Here is a 13,881-nt window from a genome sequence, read left to right as displayed (position 1 = left end):
GGAGAAGAAAAAACGTGCGATCGGCGCTATTTCCCTGGTGATCTGTGGGGGCGGCCATTTTCCTGAGGCCGCGCATGCGCATATGGACTCCTCTGCTCCCCGGGGCTTCAGGAAAATGGCCGCGGTATGCCGCGCATGCGCAGATGGAGATCGCGGCGGCCATTTTCCTGAAGTTGAGTTGCGAACTCGGCTTCAGGAAAATGGCCGTCGCGATCTCCATCTGCGCACGCGCGGCATACCGCGGCCATTTTCCTGAAGCCCCGGGCAGCAGAGGAGTCCATATGCGCACGCGCGGCCTCAGGAAGATGGCCGCCCCCACAGATCACCAGGGAAATAGCGCCGATCGCGCGTTTTTTCTTCTCCTGCCCAGTGGATTCAGAAGATGGGCACGCGCAAACCACTACGCCACCAACGGAAATATATGCAAGATCTGGGGGAAGAACCAGCGATGTCGCCATGCCCATCTGACCTGACCAGCCTGATTGACAGGCGAAAACGGCGACTTTGGTAAGTTATTTCGGCAGCTTAGGGGTGGAATCAGGGTACACAAAATACACTATAGTAACACACAGCTCAGGCCCTATTTAACAGTATTTTTATCTCGTACTGAAAAACCGGGGTGACAGGTTCCCTTTAAACTTTCAGCAGCAATGGGTTAACTTCCAACTATTTAGTCACATTCTTTTTTTTTATTTACTTTGGTTGTCTCCAAGGTAAGATTTGGCGCTGAATACTTCCTGACCTGGGAAGATCTGGATCCAAAATCACACCTGGTGCCAGATAAATGTCATGGGTTTGGTGTTGGTGCACAGTCAAATCATGTCCTGCAATAAGGGTTTGCGTAGCCTGGGTGCGCATGATGATTGTGGAGGTTGCCGATGCTGTTGTTTCAGTAGTGGTGATGGTGCACACTGTTGTCTTGGTAGTGGCACAAGCTGGGGTTACAGTGGGAGTGGTGGTAGCTATTTTTGCACTAGGTGGCGCTGCTGATGCCTTTCGTTTGGTCTGCTTTGGAGCGATGTCTCTATGCTTGTGTACATTCAAGGCATACCACCCTTTTTCACCAAAATGTCTCGTGTATGTCACAATATCCGCTGGATACAGATCCCGGTCCGGGTGTCCTTCCCAGAGGTGCGATTCTACATCTTGTCTCTTGACAAAGACCTCAGCATACAGGCCTGGCTCTTTAATAAACCCCCAGCCCCCCCTTAGCTTGAAGGTTACCAATGTGCCCTGCCTTAGCAGGGCCTGATTTGTTTGTCGGTCCTTGCGGACCTGAGCCTTAGCGTGTAGATCTCTTTCATTAAAAGCTTGGCGCCCTGCCTGGTACTTCTCATCCTTCTTTCTCCATTTTAGCTCTAGGCGCTGGCTGTACTCCACCCAAGTGAGGACTTCTATATGGGATCCCTCTGGCTGGGCCTCCCCAGGGAACCTGATCAGTTCTCCTCCCGTATTGTCCCATTGGAAGACTACCCCCTCTGCACTCACGTCCAGTGGGGTGCCGATGGGTGTTAGTGGAGCGCTCAGATGCCTCTCCATCCTGGAGTCCTGATCCCAGGGGACGTTATAATGACCCCAACCAGGTCGGGGGGCATCGTCTCATCGGTAGCGGCGGTAGTAGTCACTAGAGCAGGGCCTTCAGCTGGAGCAGGGGCGGTCGCGGAAGCGGTAGCTGAGGCAGGAGCAGTCGCTGGAGCATGGTTACTGGCTGGGGCAGGAGCAGTCGCGGGGTCAGTCACCGGGACAGGGTTGTTTCCTATACCTGTGCCTGATGTGGTTCCACCGGTGTCGGTTTGCTCCGCTGGTGAGGCTGCTGACATTGGCTGCTGCTGCGGCTCCTCCAGCACGACCTTCGGCGCATGGCTGCTTTCCACTTCTTCACTGTAGTCAGCTTGGCATCGAGGAGCTGGCGGCTAAGCTCCTCCACCTGCGCTTCCAGGAAGTCTGGATTCTCTGGCAACTGTGAGTCCGGGTTCCCTTCAGCTGCTTCCCCACGCTCCGCGTGACTGCTGGTCGCCATCCTCTCTCCCGGGTCTGCGGCCACACGTGCACGCTGCTGCTGTCTTCTGGGGGCGGGGCTTCTTCTTGTTCCCGCCATAGCAGATCAGGAGGTGGACCTCTTTGGCAGACGGGCATGTCATCGTGTAACAACATGTAAAGGGAGCGTTCATCACTGTTCGCGCCGCTCTGGTAGTCACCTCCCATGCTGGCATGCCCTTCTTCTCCGGCGCTCCTCGTGGCGCTGTAATGGCGGCAATTTTCAGTGCACAGTCCCTCAATAAAGCACAGTTCAAGCACAGTCTTTTAGGCGCACATCACCCAATTTGCAAGGGTCAGTCCATCCTGTTTGTGACGCCAAGATGAGTCGCCCACCAGGGCCATGGGGTACCCGGTACCAGGTCCGGTGTTCACAGGGGGATGTCACGTGGCGAACTGGTCCGTGGCCCTGGGCGCCCATGTAAAAGGGGAATTGGATAAAGTTTGTGTTCGTGACGCCACCTGTGGTATTCGGTCAGTGGGGACCGACGCTGCTTTAAGGGGTCCTCTGGGGTGATGTTATGGCAGCTAGATGGTATAACTTCCCACAGGTGAAGAAGTGTATCCCCAGGGCTCCCGGTGTGTAGATGGAAGATGGTGAATGGTGCAGTAAAGAACGAGGACACAGGTTTACAGTCTCTTTACCTGGTTTACTGAAGACTTCATGCAGCCACAGTCCAGGGTACCAGATCACAGGGCAGGCAGGGTCCGGCCGGCTTGGAAGCGAATCCAGAGTCCCCTTTACCAGGTGGAGTTAAAAGCCTTTCTCTAGTGCGGTGGTGTTGTAGACCCTTACTGCCTACGGCTTCAGATAAGGTCCTCATAGTTCTTCTCTCTGTCCCCCATCTAGGATAGGACATAACCTGTATGACTGGTGACTTGAGCCTTTTTACAGGGACTCTAGCACGCCCCGAGCTCTATAGGTGTCACCGCGTCTCCTGGGTATTAAGGTGGACAGATAACTTGCAGTTCAGCTGTCCTGCCAGTCTCTGATGTAAGTCGTGAAGTCCTTACAACCTCGGTGGTCTGGCTATCGGTTATCTGCACCTCAGAGGGATATCCTCTCCTATGCTTCACTCTCCTTCACGCTCACTGTACGATGTTCGGCTTTCTGTACGTCTCTTTCCAGGAGCTGTGGTACTTCAGACCTCCTGACCCTCTAGGTCGGTCTGCTCTTCTGTCTCTCCGACAATCTGATCTCTCTTTCCCTCCAAACCACAATATCTATAGGTGAGTCACCTAGTAAATAGGATCAAAAGCTCCCCCTTGTGGCCTGGAGTGTGAACATGTTGTGTGTATGGTGGTTACCTGATAGAAGATATCTTTCATCGCTTCAAAACGTAACATCACTCTCCCCGGGAGGAAAGCAATGCCACTGTGATGACCAGGACCCTGGGGCGCCACATCTTCAACAGGCCCCTGGCTATCATGGCAACCCATTAGCGCCCCGCAATTGGGTCGCAGACACCCTCGTCATTGACAGCAGCATTTAACAGGCGAACAGCTGCAGATGGAGCTCCAAACACCCAGTGTTCTGAACAGTTACACGGACTTCCTGGTGAAGTCTGTGTTCGGTGTCCGTGCCCGAACAGTAGGTGTTCTATACAGACAGTAGGTGTTTGCCCTGCTCTACTTCTGACTGACATAGTACTTCATGGGTCACGAAGGGGTTAACTCCAATTTTTCCGTTCAGAATAGTCACTCATTTTTCAGACATAAAAATCTTTTTCCTGGAAATATTTTGAGGAAATTGCCCTTCTCCCCAAATCCTGTTTTATGGTGTCACATCTTACATTGGTGTCTGACACCGTGCTCATGGTTACAAGGTACCGGAACTTCAGAATCCTGAAAACCGCAGAACACCCTGCTTGTTGTAGACGGTCTCCTACTGCCGAGAGAGCAGCTTTTGCCTCCAGGTTCAGCTATGGGTGAACACCGCCGACGCGTGACGTAGATTTTCGTCGTCCATCCCCATGACACAACGCACCTGAATGTGAGAGTCAGGTCAGAGGCGTGACTCAGATCTCGCCACTGACGTCATGACGCAAGGGGAGGAGTTTGGGTGTCGGCGGATGACAGTGGGAGGAACCGGAGAAAGGAAAAAATAGCAACATCCGGGAACCTGGCAAGCTGCACAGGAGCGAGGCGCAAAATGGCTGCCCGGAACTGAGCGAGAACTTCAGAAGTTGGCGGTGAGTGCAGAAGCGGAGAGAACGGGAGTCACTGAGGTAGTTGCGCTGTCCGGTGTGGGAGACCGCGTGATGGTGGCTGCCGTGCACCGCTGTGAGGGGAGCTGGCCGGGGACGGCTCTGGCCCGCAGCTTTCATTAGTATCAGTGTAGTAACGCATCCGCCCGTGCTCGCCGGTCCGCCGCCCGGAATGTGCGCCGACCCCAGCTTCATGTAACTTTATTAACAGCGCCTGGAAGTGAACAGCGGCAGAACAAAGAGCCGGAGTGAGGGGCGAGCGGTGTGAGACAGGGGGCGGGGAGCGACCCCTTATAGACTGTGCGGGATGTACTGCCCCCCCCATAGACTGTGCGGGATGTACTGCCCCCCCCCATAGACTGTGCGGGATGTACTGCCCCCCCCCATAGACTGTGCGGGATGTACTGCCCCCCCCATAGACTGTGCGGGATGTACTGCCCCCCCCATAGACTGTGCGGGATGTACTGCCCCCCCCATAGACTGTGCGGGATGTACTGCCCCCCCCATAGACTGTGCGGGATGTACTGCCCCCCATAGACTGTGCGGGATGTACTGCCCCCCATAGACTGTGCGGGATGTACTGCCCCCCCATAGACTGTGCGGGATGTACTGCCCCCCCATAGACTGTGCGGGATGTACTGCCCCCCCCCATAGACTGTGCGGGATGTACTGCCCCCCCCATAGACTGTGCGGGATGTACTGCCCCCCCCATAGACTGTGCGGGATGTACTGCCCCCCCCATAGACTGTGCGGGATGTACTGCCCCCCCCATAGACTGTGCGGGATGTACTGCCCCCCCCATAGACTGTGCGGGATGTACTGCCCCCCCCATAGACTGTGCGGGATGTACTGCCCCCCATAGACTGTGCGGGATGTACTGCCCCCCCCCATAGACTGTGCGGGATGTACTGCCCCCCATAGACTGTGCGGGATGTACTGCCCCCCATAGACTGTGCGGGATGTACTGCCCCCCCATAGACTGTGCGGGATGTACTGCCCCCCCATAGACTGTGCGGGATGTACTGCCCCCCCATAGACTGTGCGGGATGTACTGCCCCCCCCATAGACTGTGCGGGATGTACTGCCCCCCCCATAGACTGTGCGGGATGTACTGCCCCCCCCATAGACTGTGCGGGATGTACTGCCCCCCCCATAGACTGTGCGGGATGTACTGCCCCCACCATAGACTGTGCGGGATGTACTGCCCCCCCCATAGACTGTGCGGGATGTACTGCCCCCCCCATAGACTGTGCGGGATGTACTGCCCCCCCCATAGACTGTGCGGGATGTACTGCCCCCCCCCATAGACTGTGCGGGATGTACTGCCCCCCCATAGACTGTGCGGGATGTACTGCCCCCCCCATAGACTGTGCGGGATGTACTGCCCCCCCCATAGACTGTGCGGGATGTACTGCCCCCCCCATAGACTGTGCGGGATGTACTGCCCCCACCATAGACTGTGCGGGATGTACTGCCCCCCCCCATAGACTGTGCGGGATGTACTGACCCCCCCATAGACTGTGCGGGATGTACTGCCCACACCATAGACTGTGCGGGATGTACTGCCCCCCCCCATAGACTGTGCGGGATGTACTGACCCCCCCCCCCCTCCATAGACTGTGCGGGATGTACTGCCCCCCATAGACTGTGCGGGATGTACTGCCCCCCCCCCATAGACTGTGCGGGATGTACTGCCCCCCCCATAGACTGTGCGGGATGTACTGCCCCCCCCCCCATAGACTGTGCGGGATGTACTGCCCCCCCATAGACTGTGCGGGATGTACTGCCCCCCCCCCATAGACTGTGCGGGATGTACTGCCCCCCCCATAGACTGTGCGGGATGTACTGCCCCCCCATAGACTGTGCGGGATGTACTGCCCCCCCCCCATAGACTGTGCGGGATGTACTGCCCCCCCCATAGACTGTGCGGGATGTACTGCCCCCCCCCATAGACTGTGCGGGATGTACTGCCCCCCCCATAGACTGTGCGGGATGTACTGCCCCCCCCCCCATAGACTGTGCGGGATGTACGGACACCCCCCCCCCCCACAGACTGTGCGGGATGTACTGCCCCCCCCCCCCCACAGACTGTGCGTGATGTACTGCCCCCCCCCATAGACTGTGCGGGATGTACTGCCCCCCCCATAGACTGTGCGGGATGTACTGCCCCCCCATAGACTGTGCGGGATGTACTGCCCCCCCCCCCCATAGACTGTGCGGGATGTGCTGCCCCCCCCCCATAGACTGTGCGGGATGTACTGACCCCCACCCCCCATAGACTGTGCGGGATGTACTGACCCCCACCCCCCATAGACTGTGCGGGATGTACTGACCCCCACCCCCCATAGACTGTGCGGGATGTACTGACCCCCACCCCCCATAGACTGTGCGGGATGTACTGACCCCCACCCCCCATAGACTGTGCGGGATGTACTGACCCCCACCCCCCATAGACTGTGCGGGATGTACTGACCCCCACCCCCCATAGACTGTGCGGGATGTACTGACCCCCACCCCCCATAGACTGTGCGGGATGTACTGACCCCCACCCCCCATAGACTGTGCGGGATGTACTGACCCCCACCCCCCATAGACTGTGCGGGATGTACTGACCCCCACCCCCCATAGACTGTGCGGGATGTACTGACCCCCACCCCCCATAGACTGTGCGGGATGTACTGACCCCCACCCCCCATAGACTGTGCGGGATGTACTGACCCCCACCCCCCCCCATAGACTGTGCGGGATGTACTGACCCCCACCCCCCCCCATAGACTGTGCGGGATGTACTGACCCCCATCCCCCCCCCCCATAGACTGTGCGGGATGTACTGACCCCCATCCCCCCCCCCCATAGACTGTGCGGGATGTACTGACCCCCCATAGACTGTGCGGGATGTACTGACCCCCCATAGACTGTGCGGGATGTACTGACCCCCCATAGACTGTGCGGGATGTACTGACCCCCCATAGACTGTGCGGGATGTACTGACCCCCCATAGACTGTGCGGGATGTACTGACCCCCCATAGACTGTGCGGGATGTACTGACCCCCCATAGACTGTGCGGGATGTACTGACCCCCCATAGACTGTGCGGGATGTACTGACCCCCCATAGACTGTGCGGGATGTACTGACCCCCCATAGACTGTGCGGGATGTACTGACCCCCCATAGACTGTGCGGGATGTACTGACCCCCCATAGACTGTGCGGGATGTACTGACCCCCCCCCCATAGACTGTGCGGGATGTACTGACCCCCACCCCACCCCCCCATAGACTGTGCGGGATGTACTGACCCCCACCCCACCCCCCCATAGACTGTGCGGGATGTACTGACCCCCCCCCCTCCCCATAGACTGTGCGGGATGTACTGACCCCCACCCCACCCCCCCATAGACTGTGCGGGATGTACTGACCCCCACCCCACCCCCATAGCCTGTGCGGGATGTACTGACCCCCCATAGACTGTGCGGGATGTACTGACCCCCCATAGACTGTGCGGGATGTACTGACCCCCCATAGACTGTGCGGGATGTACTGCCCCCCCCCCCCATAGACTGTGCGGGATGTACTGCCCCCCCATAGACTGTGCGGGATGTACTGACCCCCCATAGACTGTGCGGGATGTACTGACCCCCCATAGACTGTGCGGGATGTACTGCCCCCCATAGACTGTGCGGGATGTACTGCCCCCCATAGACTGTGCGGGATGTACTGACCCCCCATAGACTGTGCGGGATGTACTGCCCCCCCATAGACTGTGCGGGATGTACTGCCCCCCCATAGACTGTGCGGGATGTACTGCCCCCCCCATAGACTGTGCGGGATGTACTGCCCCCCCCATAGACTGTGCGGGATGTACTGCCCCCCCCATAGACTGTGCGGGATGTACTGCCCCCCCCATAGACTGTGCGGGATGTACTGCCCCCACCATAGACTGTGCGGGATGTACTGCCCCCCCCATAGACTGTGCGGGATGTACTGCCCCCCCCATAGACTGTGCGGGATGTACTGCCCCCCCCATAGACTGTGCGGGATGTACTGCCCCCCCCCATAGACTGTGCGGGATGTACTGCCCCCCCATAGACTGTGCGGGATGTACTGCCCCCCCCATAGACTGTGCGGGATGTACTGCCCCCCCCATAGACTGTGCGGGATGTACTGCCCCCCCCATAGACTGTGCGGGATGTACTGCCCCCACCATAGACTGTGCGGGATGTACTGCCCCCCCCCATAGACTGTGCGGGATGTACTGACCCCCCCATAGACTGTGCGGGATGTACTGCCCACACCATAGACTGTGCGGGATGTACTGCCCCCCCCCATAGACTGTGCGGGATGTACTGACCCCCCCCCCCCTCCATAGACTGTGCGGGATGTACTGCCCCCCATAGACTGTGCGGGATGTACTGCCCCCCCCCCATAGACTGTGCGGGATGTACTGCCCCCCCCATAGACTGTGCGGGATGTACTGCCCCCCCCCCCATAGACTGTGCGGGATGTACTGCCCCCCCATAGACTGTGCGGGATGTACTGCCCCCCCCCCATAGACTGTGCGGGATGTACTGCCCCCCCCATAGACTGTGCGGGATGTACTGCCCCCCATAGACTGTGCGGGATGTACTGCCCCCCCCCATAGACTGTGCGGGATGTACTGCCCCCCCCATAGACTGTGCGGGATGTACTGCCCCCCCCCATAGACTGTGCGGGATGTACTGCCCCCCCCATAGACTGTGCGGGATGTACTGCCCCCCCCCCCATAGACTGTGCGGGATGTACGGACACCCCCCCCCCCCACAGACTGTGCGGGATGTACTGCCCCCCCCCCCCCACAGACTGTGCGTGATGTACTGCCCCCCCCCCATAGACTGTGCGGGATGTACTGCCCCCCCCATAGACTGTGCGGGATGTACTGCCCCCCCATAGACTGTGCGGGATGTACTGCCCCCCCCCCCCATAGACTGTGCGGGATGTGCTGCCCCCCCCCCATAGACTGTGCGGGATGTACTGACCCCCACCCCCCATAGACTGTGCGGGATGTACTGACCCCCACCCCCCATAGACTGTGCGGGATGTACTGACCCCCACCCCCCATAGACTGTGCGGGATGTACTGACCCCCACCCCCCATAGACTGTGCGGGATGTACTGACCCCCACCCCCCATAGACTGTGCGGGATGTACTGACCCCCACCCCCCATAGACTGTGCGGGATGTACTGACCCCCACCCCCCATAGACTGTGCGGGATGTACTGACCCCCACCCCCCATAGACTGTGCGGGATGTACTGACCCCCACCCCCCATAGACTGTGCGGGATGTACTGACCCCCACCCCCCATAGACTGTGCGGGATGTACTGACCCCCACCCCCCATAGACTGTGCGGGATGTACTGACCCCCACCCCCCCCCATAGACTGTGCGGGATGTACTGACCCCCACCCCCCCCCATAGACTGTGCGGGATGTACTGACCCCCATCCCCCCCCCCCATAGACTGTGCGGGATGTACTGACCCCCATCCCCCCCCCCCATAGACTGTGCGGGATGTACTGACCCCCATCCCCCCCCCCCATAGACTGTGCGGGATGTACTGACCCCCCATAGACTGTGCGGGATGTACTGACCCCCCATAGACTGTGCGGGATGTACTGACCCCCCATAGACTGTGCGGGATGTACTGACCCCCCATAGACTGTGCGGGATGTACTGACCCCCCATAGACTGTGCGGGATGTACTGACCCCCCATAGACTGTGCGGGATGTACTGACCCCCCATAGACTGTGCGGGATGTACTGACCCCCCATAGACTGTGCGGGATGTACTGACCCCCCATAGACTGTGCGGGATGTACTGACCCCCCATAGACTGTGCGGGATGTACTGACCCCCCATAGACTGTGCGGGATGTACTGACCCCCCCCCCATAGACTGTGCGGGATGTACTGACCCCCACCCCACCCCCCCATAGACTGTGCGGGATGTACTGACCCCCCCCCCTCCCCATAGACTGTGCGGGATGTACTGACCCCCACCCCACCCCCCCATAGACTGTGCGGGATGTACTGACCCCCACCCCACCCCCATAGCCTGTGCGGGATGTACTGACCCCCCATAGACTGTGCGGGATGTACTGACCCCCCATAGACTGTGCGGGATGTACTGACCCCCCATAGACTGTGCGGGATGTACTGCCCCCCCCCCCCATAGACTGTGCGGGATGTACTGCCCCCCCCATATAGACTGTGCGGGATGTACTGCCCCCCCCCCCCATAGACTGTGCGGGATGTACTGCCCCCCCCCCCATAGACTGTGCGGGATGTACTGCCCCCCCCCCATAGACTGTGCGGGATGTACTGCCCCCCCCCCCCCCCATAGACTGTGCGGGATGTACTGCCCCCCCCCCCCCCCATAGACTGTGCGGGATGTACTGCCCCCCCCCCCCCCCCCATAGACTGTGCGGGATGTACTGCCCCCCCCCCCCCATAGACTGTGCGGGATGTACTGCCCCCCCCCATAGACTGTGCGGGATGTACTGGCCCCCCTTCCCATAGACTGTGCGGGATGTACTGGCCCCCCTTCCCATAGACTGTGCGGGATGTACTGGCCCCCCTTCCCATAGACTGTGCGGGATGTACTGGCCCCCCTTCCCATAGACTGTGCGGGATGTACTGACCCCCCCATAGACTGTGCGGGATGTACTGACCCCCCCCCCCCCCATAGACTGTGCGGGATGTACTGCCCCCCATAGACTGTGCGGGATGTTCTGGCCCCCCTTCCCATAGACTGTGCGGGATGTTCTGGCCCCCCTTCCCATAGACTGTGCGGGATGTACTGACACCCCCCCCCCCCCCATAGACTGTGCGGGATGTACTGCCCCCCATAGACTGCGGGATGTACTGACCCCCATAGACTGTGCGGGATGTACTGACCCCCCCCCCCCCCCCCCCCATAGACTGTGCGGGATGTACTGACCCCCCCCCATAGACTGTGCGGGATGTACTGCCCCCCCATAGACTGTGCGGGATGTACTGACCCTCCCCTCCCCCCATAGACTGTGCGGGATGTACTGCCCCCCCGCATAGACTGTGCGGGATGTACTGCCCCCCCGCATAGACTGTGCGGGATGTACTGCCCCCCCGCATAGACTGTGCGGGATGTACTGCCCCCCCATAGACTGTGCGGGATGTACTGCCCCCCCATAGACTGTGCGGGATGTACTGCCCCCCATAGACTGTGCGGGATGTACTGACCCCCCCCCCCCCCCATAGACTGTGCGGGATGTACTGCCCCCCATAGACTGTGCGGGATGTACTGCCCCCCATAGACTGTGCGGGATGTACTGACCCCCCCCCCCCCCCATAGACTGTGCGGGATGTACTGGCCCCCCTTCCCATAGACTGTGTGGGATGTACTGACCCCCCCCCCCCCCATAGACTGTGCGGGATGTACTGACCCCCAATAAACTGTGCGGGATGTACTGCCCCCCATAGACTGCGGGATGTACTGACCCCCATAGACTGTGCGGGATGTACTGACCCCCCCCACCCCCCCATAGACTGTGCGGGATGTACTGACCCCCCCCCCCCCATAGACTGTGCGGGATGTACTGCCCCCCCATAGACTGTGCGGGATGTACTGACCCTCCCCTCCCCCCATAGACTGTGCGGGATGTACTGCCCCCCCATAGACTGTGCGGGATGTACTGCCCCCCCATAGACTGTGCGGGATGTACTGCCCCCCCATAGACTGTGCGGGATGTACTGCCCCCCCATAGACTGTGCGGGATGTACTGACCCCCCCCATAGACTGTGCGGGATGTACTGACCCCCCCCATAGACTGTGCGGGATGTACTGACCCCCCCCATAGACTGTGCGGGATGTACTGACCCCCCCCATAGACTGTGCGGGATGTACTGACCCCCCCCATAGACTGTGCGGGATGTACTGCCCCCCATAGACTGTGCGGGATGTACTGCCCCCCATAGACTGTGCGGGATGTACTGACCCCCCCCATAGACTGTGCGGGATGTACTGACCCCCCCCCATAGACTGTGCGGGATGTACTGCCCCCCATAGACTGTGCGGGATGTGCTGACCCCCCCCCCCATAGAGTGCGGGATGTACTGACCCCCCCCCCCCCCTTCCCCATAGACTGTGCAGGATGTACTGACCCCCAATAAACTGTGCGGGATGTACTGACCCCCAATAAACTGTGCGGGATGCACTGGCCCCCCTACCCATAGACTGTGCGGGATGTACTGCCCCCCCATAGACTGTGCGGGATGTACTGCCCCCCCATAGACTGTGCGGGATGTACTGCCCCCCATAGACTGTGCGGGATGTACTTGCCCCCCATAGACTGTGCGGGATGTACTGGCCCCCCTTCCCATAGACTGTGCGGGATGTACTGGCCCCCCTTCCCATAGACTGTGCGGGATGTACTGACCTCCCCCCCCCCCCCCCCCCATAGACTGTGCGGGATGTACTGACCCCCAATAAACTGTGCGGGATGTACTGACCCCCAATAGACTGTGCGGGATGTACTGCCCCCCCCCCCCATAGACTGTGCGGGATGTACTGCCCCCCCCCCCCCCCATAGACTGTGCGGGATGTACTGCCCCCCCCCCCCATAGACTGTGCGGGATGTACTGCCCCCCCCCCATAGACTGTGCGGGATGTACTGCCCCCCCCCCCCATAGACTGTGCGGGATGTACTGCCCCCCCCCCCCCCATAGACTGTGCGGGATGTACTGCCCCCCATAGACTGTGCGGGATGTACTGAAACCCCCCCCCCCCCCCCCCCCATAGAGTGCGGGATGTACTGACCCCCCCCCCCCCCCCCCTTCCCCATAGACTGTGCAGGATGTACTGACCCCCAATAAACTGTGCGGGATGTACTGACCCCCAATAAACTGTGCGGGATGCACTGGCCCCCCTACCCATAGACTGTGCGGGATTTACTGACCCCCCCCCTCCCCCCCATAGACTGTGCGGGATGTACTGACCCCCCCCCCCCCCCATAGACTGTGCGGGATGTACTGACCCCCCCCCCCAATAGACTGTGCGGGATGTACTGACCCCCAATAAACTGTGCGGGATGTACTGACCCCCCCCAGAGACTGTGCGAAATGTACAGCGTGTGGCTGGCCCTGTGCCCGCGCGCAGCAGCGTGTGACTGGCCCTGTGCCCGCGTGCAGCGGAGTGTGGCTGGCCCTGTGCCCGCGCGCAGCGGCGGCGGTGCTGCTTCCTAGGAAAACCAGCGCTTTCTCAGCAGCATTGGATATGAACGGAGGAAACGTTCTGTGGTGTAAAGTTACTGGGTATTACAAGTAATGGGGCTGTAGGGGCAATGTGAAATCTGCAATCACTTCACGGCTGTGGAGTCAGTATAAAATGGACTCCGACTCCTAAAATTTAGAATACATTGGGTAAAGTAGTTCAGTGCAGGATGTGCTGTAAATGTTTTCATAATTTGGGAAAGTTCTGAAATGTCCTATAAATGTCCGTTCTGTTCTTGATCTAAGGAGCTCGGCTTTTAGTGGAGATGAATCTGTGCTGCACTTTATGCACATGCTCAGTAGTGACCAGTGCTGTGGGTCGGTGGTTTGGCTTACCGATTCCACAGCCCTGATCT

General features: G+C 59.8%; 1 protein-coding gene across 1 annotated transcript in view; it reads left to right on the top strand.

Annotated features, from left to right (window-relative positions):
• The first annotated feature begins 4,111 nt into the window (after positions 1–4,111).
• Positions 4,112–13,881, top strand: part of LATS1 (large tumor suppressor kinase 1) — a 66,081-nt gene continuing 56,311 nt past the window's right edge. Inside the window, exon 1 of the mRNA XM_069769514.1 lies at positions 4,112–4,229. The gene's annotated coding sequence lies outside the window, so the exon portion shown is untranslated. The remainder of the gene's footprint in view (positions 4,230–13,881) is intronic.

This window comes from Ranitomeya imitator, chromosome 5 (assembly GCF_032444005.1).
Source record: "Ranitomeya imitator isolate aRanImi1 chromosome 5, aRanImi1.pri, whole genome shotgun sequence".
Classification (NCBI taxonomy): domain Eukaryota; kingdom Metazoa; phylum Chordata; class Amphibia; order Anura; family Dendrobatidae; genus Ranitomeya; species Ranitomeya imitator.
This window is presented reverse-complemented; position numbering and strand designations above follow the sequence as displayed.